Source organism: Danio aesculapii, unplaced genomic scaffold, assembly GCF_903798145.1.
Source record: "Danio aesculapii unplaced genomic scaffold, fDanAes4.1, whole genome shotgun sequence".
Lineage (NCBI taxonomy): Eukaryota > Metazoa > Chordata > Actinopteri > Cypriniformes > Danionidae > Danio > Danio aesculapii.
Genome location: NW_026613677.1, coordinates 52,978 through 66,311, shown reverse-complemented (window position 1 = coordinate 66,311; position 13,334 = coordinate 52,978). Strand labels below are relative to the sequence as shown.

Here is a 13,334-nt window from a genome sequence, read left to right as displayed (position 1 = left end):
CTCCTCTGTGTAAAAGACAGACAGCAAATTCATTGGTCGGTTGTTACTGAACTGCTGTAACAAACTCTTCTGCCGGAAAAACTTTGAAGGCTTTTGACTTCTTTATTTTACTTACTCAAAAAAAAGTTTTGAAAGCTAGAACAATTTTCCTCCTCATTATCATCATCATCATCCTTAACCCTGTCATCTGATCAGTGAAGGGTTTTAACAGGGGTATGGATGAAAATATTTTCCCAATAAATGAAACTCCATTACTCCACCTGCACACGTCACCATGCAGAATGTGATGATTTTATCTGCGATTCTATATTAACTCCAGAAGTACAGTAACGTTTACCCACTCCCAGTTCCAATGTTGTTTTGCTCTGCATTTGGTCTTTAGAAAACGTTGTTCAATTTCAGCTGAGAAGTTTCAGTATGAGCCTCAAGGTTTTCCCTGTTAGACTCATGAGACAGAGGCACGAAACTGTACTGTGCATTTACACGGGGCTTTTATTCATGGATGTAAACACAAGAAACAACATCAACATTATCCCAGACATGCTGTAAAAACTTCTTGCTGCTAGATTTTTTTAACAGACTGTCAAGTCATGGAGTATCATTCATTCATTTTCTTTTCAGCCCTTTGTTTAATCAGGGGTCACCACAGCGGAATGAACCGCCAACTTATCCAGCACATGTTTTCACAGCGGATGCCCTTTTAACATTGGGAAACACCCACACATTCTTGCATTCACACACATACGCTACGACCAATTTAGCTTATTAAATTTTCCTAAAGCGCATGTCTTTGGACTGTGGGGGAAAAACAAACGAACACTGAGAGTTCTCACTCCCCTATCTCACGAGAAAACGTAAGTATTTTACGTTGTCAGTTTAGTGGCTAATTCGTATGAGTTCAGTTGTACGAAAATGTACGATTTTAAAAAGAAGGCGTGGCACCGTCATTGGGTGATAATCAAATCGTACTAAATTGTATGAATTAGATCGTACGAATTCATACGAATTAGCCACTAAATAAAAAAGTTACGAATTGCCGTGAGATTGTGTTGGGGGAGAACATGCAAACTCCACACAGAAATGCCAACTGTCCCAGCCGAGGCTCGAACCAGCGACCTTCTTGCTGTGAGGCGATTGTGCTACCCAGTGCGCCACTGTGCTGCCCTCATGGTGTATAAGAATTGAAAATATGTTGTTGGACTGTCGCGCAAGGGTTAATATCATGGACTATTGTTAGTGAATTTTACCATAAAACATAGGCTGCGTCCGAAATCGGCTACAACTCTCGAAACTGCAATCGGCGAAACTGCAGTATGTACTGCATTTGAATTTGAAGTTACTACTCGGCCATTAGAAAAGTACATTCTTTAAAGTATAAATGTTAGTATGAATGGAACTCAGATGTACTAAATCCACCATTTTGTCGTGGTCACATGACCTACCTGCGTCAGCTTCACTCCCATTCATGGATAGTGTAGCGTCCATCGGATGCGCACTTCATAATTTTGCCGGATGTAGTAGGTCATCCGGAAATTTCTCGCGTACTTCTTTTCGAATTCTTTGTTTTTAGCGTACTATATAGTATAGAAGAATGCGATTTCAGATGCAGACTTAATGGCTGCCATGTTGCCACTGTAGCTGGTGTATTTTTGTACATTTCTGATGTCATCATTTATATGATTTCTTTATATACTGATAACATCATTTTAATTTGTGTAAACTAACTCTTTAATTCACAGTGATCTGTGTCCTGATTGGCTGTGATGTTTGATTGACAGGTTGGATGATGGTTGTCCTGACGGTGTGAGTTGTGATTTTGCTCACAGCGAGGAGGAGCTTCAGGAATGGTGTGCACGGAGGGATTTTCTGCGTAGAAGGTTGAACAAAGCCAGAGCCGACATGCTGATCTCTCCGACCGACAACGACTTTGGAAACTACAACTTCCTCCTTCAGGACGAAACACACACATGTTAATAACTGTGTCTATGAGGGTGTGTTCAGGTGAGAGTTACTGCAGGTGCTCATGTGTTTTAATGAAGCACAAAGATGTAATCTGGTGTAGGTCATCCAGACGAGACCCAGAATACCTGTTTCCAAAGTCTGTATGTTTTACTTCATGATGTTTAAATGGAGAATTAGTTAATTATGAGAAACAGGTGAGTTGAGTTCATTAGTTTGACTCTGTCTGGAGTGAATCTGAATCTCCTGAGCTGTTTTTCTGTGTTCATTTGGTTATACACCAAATAAATGTTGATGTGTTAGACTGCAGACAGGAGATTTTATCTTTCAGCTGTTGACCTGCATGCAGAATTTGTCCACAACTTCAGTATGAAGAACGGACAGACATTATTTTTGTAAGTTGTTACTTGTAAGTATTATTACTGCAGTTCTTTGCTCATAAGCGAAGTGGAGTCTGCAGATATATCAATCACATTGAGTTCATCAGTGTTTTTATGAAATGTTCTTTGTTGTAATAAATTATGCTTTCATTTGTGTTTTTAAACCACAGATTTCTGAACAGGTTAAACTCATTATATAATCCAAATGTAATGCTTCTCCATTCTGATCTCAGTATTTAAGGTTATCATTTGATGCAGTAAATCAAGGGAATCTGATCTTTGGATTAACGTTTATTTTTCATATACACAAATAAGTTAGTCATTCATTGTTACAGTCACTTAATGTTGTCTTAATCTTTTAAAGAACCAAATAAATTTGTATTTACCTATTAATGCATTGTAGTTTCACTGTTGCATACTCTCATTGTTTACAACACTCACTGTTCATGTCATATGCTGTTTACATAATCTTGCTTAGATGCTAGTACATTAATAAATGCCTTCTGATTAATTTAATTAGTGAATTTATGTTGTCACCATGTGAAGATTACAGTCTGTGGAGATTTCATAACATGCCATGTTGTTATCTCCCAGTAGAAGTAAAGTTTACATGTACTATGGGGGATTTTACTTCGTTAATGGTGGCCATTTTATTTATTTATTTATCATTAAGATTTTTATAGGTTTCAAAAAACGATTAACAATAAATTGCAGAAACTTGGAACATTACAAAAAACAAAGATGTTGTTACAATCTGCATAATACATTTTAATGAGGAAAGAAAGAAGAAAAAATGTAAACATATAAATAAAGTAAAAAAGAGACCAGAGGGGAAATTATATAAGGTTATACATTGAAAGCCATTTTTGACTTTTAAAAGAACTATTTGTTTTTTATGCCCATTAAAGACAAAATGTATGACTTTTAGTCAAATAAAAAAATAGCCAGAATTGGATTTTTTTTACATTTACACTAATGAATAAAAACTTACCCTTTATAATAAAAAAAATATTAAGAATGTACTGAACGCAAGATTTAGAGTTGTAATAAAAGAAAATTATGTCAAAAGTATTTAAACAAATATCAACATTCGCCTTTTTTGAGAGATTTTATGGATGTAAATAAAGGATTTTGAATTGGGCGCGTACACGCATTCGTTCTAGCGCGCATGCGCATCAATTCGCCTGTAACGGTCGTCATTTTCCAGCGGACGCCAGGGACAGGGACGAGGTAAGCCGTAAATCTTTACGCTGTAAATCTCGATTATATTCGGTTTTTTGGACAGTGGTGTGTTAAATACAAACTTACATCAGTACAGCGTTGTGTTTTTACGCTTTATAACTAGGTTTAGTAAAGTAAATGTCGTTGATTTACACGTGAACAGCCTGGCCTGTGGATTGAGGTAAAGTAACGTTAGGCTAACGTTAACTTTACTCGGAGTCTGAGGATAAAATTATAGTTCCTATTTACTTTAACACTGACCAGGAGAAAATACATGATACTCATTCTTTTAACATTTTCTAAGTTGTAATTGTAAGTTAGTTTTCATTGCAAGTCGTCGTTTGCAAGCCGAACAGGAGTATGAAGTAAGCTAGCTTAGTAGCGTATTTAAGGATAACGTTATATTTATTAGGTTTTTTCATTACAAGCTATTTTGTACTGTATTGGCTTTGTCGTCTGTTTGATGGCTATAAATGCGAAAATATCTTTAAAGAGTGAGATTTCAGCCTCACTACTCCAAAAAGCAGTATTTATCATGATTAATTTGCCTGTCTTTTTATATTCAAATCTCCATGTATAACATTACAATTGATGAAACTGCAATTGCTTTATTTTTATCATGTCTTCGAGTATTTTATTTATTTTTGTCACACTGGTAACCAATCCTGTAATGGCATTTTTTGACAAACAATTATCTTCCAATCACATTTCTAGATCGATCAACCTGAGGGTGTGAAGACGGGACCTGCGTCATCTGGCGTCAGTGAGAGACTACACAGAGGAGATCGTCAGATGCGAAAATGCTTGAATATTGTCATAGCAAGGTAAAAATATAAATAGACACGTGAAGGTATGTTGAAAGAAACAGTACAACATCCTAAAAATGTATTGCATCTCATAAAATTGCTGAATTACAGTTTTACAATGAAACATCTATGTAAACTGTCACCTAATGTGAAATGCACCTCAGGAAAACCATCCAGTATATATTGTACACTACATTACACACACACACTATATGGACAGGGTTCCCTTCAACCATAATCCCATGAAATCAAACAGCGAGCTAATCAATGTCTAAAGACTGCTATAAATGTACAGGCAGGTAAGTTTTTATCAAGGTTGGGTCATAAGTCTTGCAATACTGTGGCTCTACAAGACTGAACTTGGCTGAGTGCAATTAAACTTTTTTTTTTTTAAGTATCGTTCACCTAGAAATATCTTGAGTTTTTTTTTTATCTGTTGAACACGATTTGAAGAATGCTGAAAAGCAGCCATTGACTTCCATAGTATTTTTTGTTTCTACTATGAATGTCAACGGCTGTTTGTTTCCTACATTCTTCAGGATATCTTGTTTTAAACTCAAAGTTTACAACCACTTCAGTGTGAGCAAAAGGTCAATTTTCTTTTTTGGTGAACTGTTCCTTTAAGAAATCCTGACGTCGACATCGGATGTAAATCATAAACAAGGATGTTCATAAACATAAACTAAACCATAAACAAAGATGTCAGCAAGAGATTTTAATAAGCTCCTTTATCTTCAAACTGACTGCCATATCTTGATGTGCAATAAAAATAATCCTCATGGTAAATGAATGGATTAATACTGTAAAGAAACGTTTTTGAGAAAGTATATGTGCAGTTTCACTGAAAGCAGGCATGAGTGACCGTGTGCTTTTAGGGAAACCCCAGGTAACCCGATCATACAGAAACTGAAAGTAGGAAGTAGCTGTTGTTAAACAGTGAAAATGGCTTCTCCAGCTGAGTATGATTATATTTGTCCTATCTGTCGTGATATTTTCAAAGCTCCTGTTATTTTATCATGCAGTCACAGTGTGTGTAAAGAGTGTCTTGAGCAGTTCTGGAAAGTCAAGAAAGCTCGGGAGTGTCCCGTCTGTAGGATGTTATCAGCGCATGAACCTACTCGTAATCTTGCTTTGAAAAACTTGTGCGAGTCATTTCAAAAAGAGGAAAGCGAGAGTTTATCAAGGTCAGAGGAGACGTGCAGTTTACACGGTGAGACGCTCAAACTCTTCTGCCTGGAGGACAAACAGCCGGCGTGTTTAGTGTGTATGACTTCACAGATGCACACCGGACACACATTCAGACCCGTCGGTGAAGTGGCTTCATCATATAAGGTAAGAGATTTAACTCTTGAGTTGGAATTATATCAAATAAGTTGTGTGTAATCAGGGTTCCCATTTTAGAAATTAAAAGTTCAGTGTCTAGTTGTTGTATAGTTGTAGTTGTTGTATGCTAGCATACAGGGGTAATGTACTGTAGTCAACACTTGAAGTGGTTTAAAATTTTTCATTAAAGTTGTCCAAAATCTATTGTACAACACTTTTTTTACAATCTCTGTAAACCAATTGCTCAGCCTTTTAGTACCACCAAAAAGTGCTACGGTACGGTTAGCTTTTAGGTACCTTTTGACAGTGGAAACAGCCATAAAAGTGTACCGTGCCGTACCGCTCAGTGGAAACAGACAATAAAGGTTGTTAAACTACTATTAAGCTATCAAAAATTGGAGAGGGAGCGCTTTATGCAAATAGTAAGGTTTTTTTTTTTTTTCCAAAAGCAGTGATAAATAAATTATCAGTTGCATCGCTGCACAATATACCGTTTCAGCATCGATACTGCAATGTGTACATCCTCAATAGTCACATCGCATAGATATGCAATGTTCAGTTGCAGTGTTATTTTAACATTTACATGTACAAAACCACAAAGCACACAGTTTATTTCACCTTTATCTTTGCTTTATTGTGTTCGTCTATGCTTGTAGTTTATTACATTTTTATGCACGATTCTTTCCTTTACAGAATCATCACAGCCAATCAAAATGAATACATTTGCTAACACTTCAGGCACCAATTCTCATTATTAACTAGTTGCTTATTAGCATGCGTGTTATTAAGATATTGGCTGCTTATTAGTGCTTATAAACTAACTATTCTGTCTGATCTTGTTCTACATTTCTAAGCCTACCCAATGCCTTAACTACCTTAATAAAAGGGTAAAAAAGTGGTTTATGTTTAAAAGATTATAGTTACTGGTTATAAAATAAAGTGTGACCATAAATTCTTTCCAAATAGTGCTATTCAGTCATTTGGTGAAACTGTATAGATAGAGTATATCGCAATATATATCACAGAATAACAAAATATCTCAATGTTTTCTAATATCATGCAACCCTAATAATAATTTTCTAATATCATGCAACCCTAATCAGTTGTAGTATTAGTAGTTATTAAAGTGCTGCAAAATTATATTTAAGCAAAAACCATTTTAATATTATGCAAGTGGCAATGGCAAAGCTCCAACAATACATTTATTAACTTAAAACAAAGCATGTGACGTTTTATTCTCATGCTTTAGATTGATGTGCGTGCTTTTGTGCATTTGTTTCTAATATTATGCAAAGCGCAACAGATTCCATTTATTAGATGTCATAGAAAATAAGATTTTTAGTCAGTAAAAGCAGTGAATGTTTTGATATGCTTTTAAATGGGAACCCTGCATAAATATAAAGTATTGATTTTTTTTTTATGCTTATGATATTTTCTCATGAAATATATGAACAAATTGTTTACTGTGCATAATATATTCGTTTTAAATTTTAGAAGGAATTCAGTTCATCACTGAAGGCCTTACAAGAGGAACTCCGACATAAAGAAACAATAAAAGAACATTTTGAGAAAACGTTTCAACACATAAAGGTGAGGACTGATTCTTCTGACATTCATGAGTTTAGTGAGAAAGAATGGCTGAGTTGGTTTGACCCAGAAATGAAACGTTTTACTTAACCCAAAATTAGTTTCAATTTGATTTATGATTGTGATTCCACAATTAGAGTTCATCCATTTAAAAAAAATAAACATTGTGAATGCAAACTATACAAATAAATCAAATCTTTTCAAATGACCAAATCCTAATTAAAGTAAGTTTGTGGTTCATTCTTACATTCTTAGTTTGAGATAATATTTTTTTTATTAAGTGGAAACATTTATTCATTTAGCAGATGCTTTATGCAAGCATCTTTGATGTCATGGGTTTTAGTTCTGACATTTCAGTTCAGTTATGCCTAAAATGATATTGATTATCGGTCTTCATTAAACTTCATGTAAATTTTGAAGAAGGCTGCTCTGTGGCACCTATTAAAGTCTATAATATATATTTTACATGCTATGGAAGTCAATGGGTGCCAGCTACCAGCATTCTTCAAAATATCTTCTGTTTTGTTCAACAGAAAAATATAGTTGAAATAGGTTTTAGCAAGTGAAGGGGAGTCAATGACATAATTTTCACTTTTGGGGGAACATTCCCTTTTAGATGAACGTAACTTTAATTTACTTTCAGGATCAAGCCGATCACACTGAGCGTCGGATTAACAGCAGTTTGGAAAGCTTCATCAGTTTCTCAGAGATGAAGAAAAAAATACAATCACTGCACTGAGGGAGGAAGAGAAGCAGAAGAAGCAGGTGATGAAGGAGAAGCTGGAGGAAATGAACACACACATCTCAACTCTTTCAGACTCAATCAGAGACACGGAGGAGATGCTGAAAGCCAGTGACGTCTGCTTTCTGAAGGTCTGGTCAAATTTCAGATTAGTGATTTGATATATTGGGAAATTTCTGAACGATCAATTGTCTTTCTTTTGCAGAAATTTCGGGTTAAAATGGAAAGGTGAGTGATCTGCTGCTCTCTCTGCTTCTGAAGCCAAAGTCACTGCAGTTCTGACTCCTGAATGTTCTTCCAGAGTCCAGATCTCACAGCCGGATCCACAGACGCCTTCTGGAGCTTTGATTCATGTGTCTCAGTACTTGGGGAACCTGCAGTACAGAGTCTGGAGGAAGATGCAGGACATCGTCCACTACTGTAAGAGTCTACACTACAGATCTGCTCACACACACAGTGGTTCCCTTTATACAACTTTATACTACAGAAGTGTTTTGGTTCTGATTGGCTGTTGCGCATGTTACAGTGCGCCGTTATTGTCAGATAAACACACAGCTAAAGTAGTTCTGGCAGGTTTTGACCGCATTACAGCTCCATATCACTACACTGAATGATTTCAGCTTTTTCATAGCTGCAACAATCAAAAATCAAAACACAACAGGAGGGATGAGATGTGTAAGAAACTGTTCCTTAATGTCTTTAGGTGTGGGAAACATAGTATATCCAGAATAATTGAGTCCGGTCCATTAAATTATTTGATTGATAAAATGCATCTCGGATGTAGCGGATCGAATTTTAATAATTCAATAATTTAATTCCTTACAGATTCTAGTATCCTGTCATAATATAATGTATACCACCACTGTTTCAGAATGACCCATCAATAATTTAAAACTTCACACCAAATGTCACTTGTTTTACATTACTTGCAGGATGTTTTTCAGCTCATGCGAATTTTGATTTAGAATTTGTTTTAGGTTTGAGGTTAATGACACATGTTCGCAGCAAATGCATAATCCACTCATGCAAATGCTTAAATTTGGATTTGGCGTGTATCCTGTATTCAGATGTGCATGTGCATAAAATATTACAGCTGGAGTTTAAACTGACATTAAAATGCATACAGATGATTAACTTTGACAAACATTATAAAACACTTGGTGTGTGACGAAATGCCTACTGCACGAGACGAGATAGTGTTCACGAGATGGGATTTTTACACTATTTTTAAGAAATCCTTAATGATGAAATATATGAATGGAAAAAAAGTCTTTTATTCAGCTGGAAAAAAACACAAATCGCAAAACTGTTTAGGTGCTTTCTTTAAATCAACTTGTAATGAATGTTATTTTACTTCTATTTTAATAAATTATACGCAGTAATGGACATGCAAACAGTGCTAAATATTTTGCTAATAGCCTATGTGAACGGAAAATAATATTTTTATATATATAATTTTAAATATTAGCAAATATTTGCTAATATATGAATGGAAAATAGATTTGTATTTTGTGAATGTTTTTTTTCTCTAGTTGAATAAAAAACAATTTAGGTTCTTTTTAAAAACTTTGATGAATCGTATTTTATTTGTATTTAAATGAATTCTGTCATAAAGGACAAGTAAACACTGCTAAATATTTAGCTATAAACTCTACTGACTGTCTTCTCCCCTGTACAATTTCACATGATATACCAAACTTATTTCCACACACTAAACTTAAAAATTTTTTTTTTAATTTTTAATATTTAATTTTTAATTTAATAAATGAGTTTCACTGTCATTTAGCAAGATTCCATTCAGGCCCCGTGACTCACTCTGAGCTACTGGATGCGATCATGCGAATATGAAGTAAGGACTGATAGGAGAGAGTTGATTTAATGAAGTTTGATACCGCACGCAGAATAAAAAAAAAAAAAACAGCTTTTCCCAGACAGCATAAACGTGTTTTCCGTGATGATGTGACGATGAGTCTCCAGGAGTTCATTCAGTGAGTATGTGTGTTTGTTTGCGCAGGCTTATTAGAGATTTGTGCATCTGTGGTGCTTTACTGACTTGCTAGGTGTGTAGGTCCTGTCGCAAAATGTGGCTAAAAGTCCTTCACGGTGTTAATAGTTTAATTATGGCGTTTGCATATCTTCGCTTCAACAATGCGACTAAAGTAGGAATAATGTCTTAATTCCATTTGTGTTTACCACGATTATGACTTTCAGCATATCTTAAGTGCTTTTTCATTGCATGGATATGAACCATAATGTGTGAAGCTGTAGTTGTAGCCTATGTTGGATGCAGCACTTGCTGAACTTGCTGAACACTGAGTGACAAGCGCAACTCTGAGGCCAGCTTGGGTTGCCAGGTGTGTGCAAAGCACTTTATTTGCAGATCAAATCCATTCCTGCCTTCAATCGTCAATGCTAATTTCACCCTCACGCTCCATCATAACATCACAACTCACAAGACAACTTATCACCTCGACGAGAAATCTTGCCGTGATTTAATCTCGCGAGATCTTGTCATACGAGATCTTGTCACACCCCTATAAAACACGATGAAATCAAACCAAATTTTGTGACTATATAAAGCCTGTTTCACACCACAAGCATAAGCAGAGCGTAAGCAGCGCGTTTTTTTATGCGTCCATGTTAACAGATTAATAATAATTATAATAATAATGGGTCTATTGGGGTCTATTTTTGCCGCACTGCTCGCTCACACTCAATTAAAGTGACAGTGCATTGTTAATGACATTGAATGACATTTAATGCATTGTTAAACACATTGAATGACAGTAAAAAGTAGAATTTTACCCAATAAATGCATTAATAATATCCACTGGCTTATATATAGTCAATCAAATGAACTTAAAATGATTAAAACTGCAACAAACATTTATTTAGGCCCGAACTACAAAACCAAATGTAAAACAATTTTAGTATCAGTTTTGCTTAAGTTGCACACTAGTGTTGCAGGAGAGGGGAAATAGAAAGTGGCCGCTTTAAGACTGCTATTTACAGGAATTGTAGTCCATAGCGAAGTGTATTGTGGGTAGTGTAGTATGACACACCTGCTGGATGATGTGAGCTCGCTGTACAGCTGAAGCAGAGAAAGAAAGTTTTATTTCGGCTTTGTTTTATGTTCACTCAAGGTATTCTACCTGGGAGCTGTTTGCACTGTGAACCTGACCACACAAAAATAAGTAAAAGAAGGGCATGCATTGTTTACTTTTGTCCGTCTCATCCCTTGCACGAGCTGTTACTCTGCTGCTGGACTAACACTAGTTTGATCATGTATAAATATCATTATAACTAGGCCTACAACAACCTGACAATCAAAAACCAAATGACATGATATCACAAGCAATTGTCTTCTGACTGCACCAGACATGCAGTACTGGATGATCTATATAATTTGTAAAATAAAGACTTGCAGGTTGCTGTGGGCCTTGGTGCTGATGAAAAGTAAAAAAAAAAAGTGTATTTGTATATAGAGAAAGATATGTAACTAGATAGAATAGACAGATAAATTTATCTTTACAGCAGCTGCCGAAGAGCTTTGGATGATCAAGTGTTCATAATAAGGGTTGCACAATATCTCAATGTGCGAATCTGCAATAGTCACATCGCAGAAAGTGCAATGTTGAGTTTATATGTTCCAGGAGCCACATTTCAGAACACATGAAGATTTTTGGTGTCACTGAAGAGTTTAACCATAATGGAGTGAACGTTTATTGTTTGTGCGTGTTTTTAAGGCCTGTGACCGTGTAAAGTTTCAGGCACATGAAATTGTACTGTTTGTAAATCCTAATAAAGATGTATTAATAGAATTAGTTATACAATAAAGACTTTACAGTGTTATTTTACATTTAGTTATTCATTTTCTGTAGCTGAGTACTGTGATGTAATATATTTTACTACTATCTTCCCAGTAACAATCTAGAATAATCCCCCAAATCTTCCAGAATAATCCCAGTCAGTCTAAATCAGTGAATTCTTTCCAAATAGAGCTATTGAAGTTATTTCTTCAGACTGTATTCATATCGCAGCTAAACAAAATATCGCAATGTCAATTTTTTTCCAATATCATGCAGTCCTGTTCATAATTCATTATCTGCATACAGTTCACTCTTAATACGAACATTAGAATTAAAGCAGCTTTTGTTTGTGTCTCTTCAGCTCCAATAATTCTGGATCCAAATGTGGCTCATCGAAACCTCTTCCTGTCTGATGATCTGACCAGCCTGAAATGGAGCTTAAACAGCCAAGCGTTTCCTGATAATCCAGAGAGGTTTGATGAGTATTCATGTGTGCTGGGTTCAGAGGGTTTCACCTCAGGAAAGCACTGCTGGGATGTGGAGGTGAAGGAGAGTTTGTACTGGAGCGTCGGAGTAACGACAGCATCAAACCAGAGGAAGGGCTGTGTTTTCTTTAACTCTGATGTGTGGTGGGTGCAGTACGGACTGGATGACCGCTTTGGTTTTCCCATTAAACAGAAACTTGAGCGTGTGAGAGTTGAGCTGGACTGTGATGAAGGAATAGTGTGTTTCTCTGATTCTGGAAATAACACACCTCTTTACACATTCAAAGCCACTTTCAATGACACTGTATTTCCTTTCTTCTGGAGTAATGATTTTAAGATTTTACCAGTTTTACCTTTTTATCGTCTGATCGAAGAGTTGTGACATTGCACTATTCCACTTTATGGTACGACTTTGGTTTGCTATGTCACAACCACATGTTTATGATATTATAAAGTGATTTCTGAGTTGTATGTCAACTAGACTTGGAACGGTAGAGATGCGCAGATCAGATGTCAAAAAGCATTTTTAAAAACGTTACTAATTTAGATTATAATTTTTGTTTGCATAATTATTGATCTTATCCACCCACCACTGTCAAAATTCCCGGCCTTTTTATTAATTAACCATGGAGTTTTTTAATACCAGAAGATTTTCATAAAGCTGAGAAGGTCCAGAGCAACCTCAAAGAAGTCTCTGCTGGACAATCTGAAGTGTCTCTGTTCTGTCCACTGTTTATACAATGTGTCTCCTCCCGCCATCTTGGCAATTTGTTCAAATTTGAGCGTCTTAGGGTGTTTTTCTTGACTGAGAGGGTCAGTATATGTTTAAGTGCTCGTGTTATTCTTGCTGCACACTGCAGTGTATGTAAATCTCTATACATTTGTCTCTCCATAAATGTCATGGTTTCCGCTACATTAATTTTTCTATGGTGGGGCGCCACACCAAAATTCATTCCCGCCAAGGTTACATTACAGCTTCTCATTCATAACATTTAGTCGTTGTTTTTATTTATTTATTTTTT

General features: G+C 35.8%; 1 pseudogene; it reads left to right on the top strand.

The window, feature by feature from the left end:
• Positions 1-5,284: 5,284 nt before the first annotated feature.
• LOC130220173 (zinc-binding protein A33-like) lies at positions 5,285-12,814 on the top strand (annotated as a pseudogene).
• Positions 12,815-13,334: the final 520 nt, after the last annotated feature.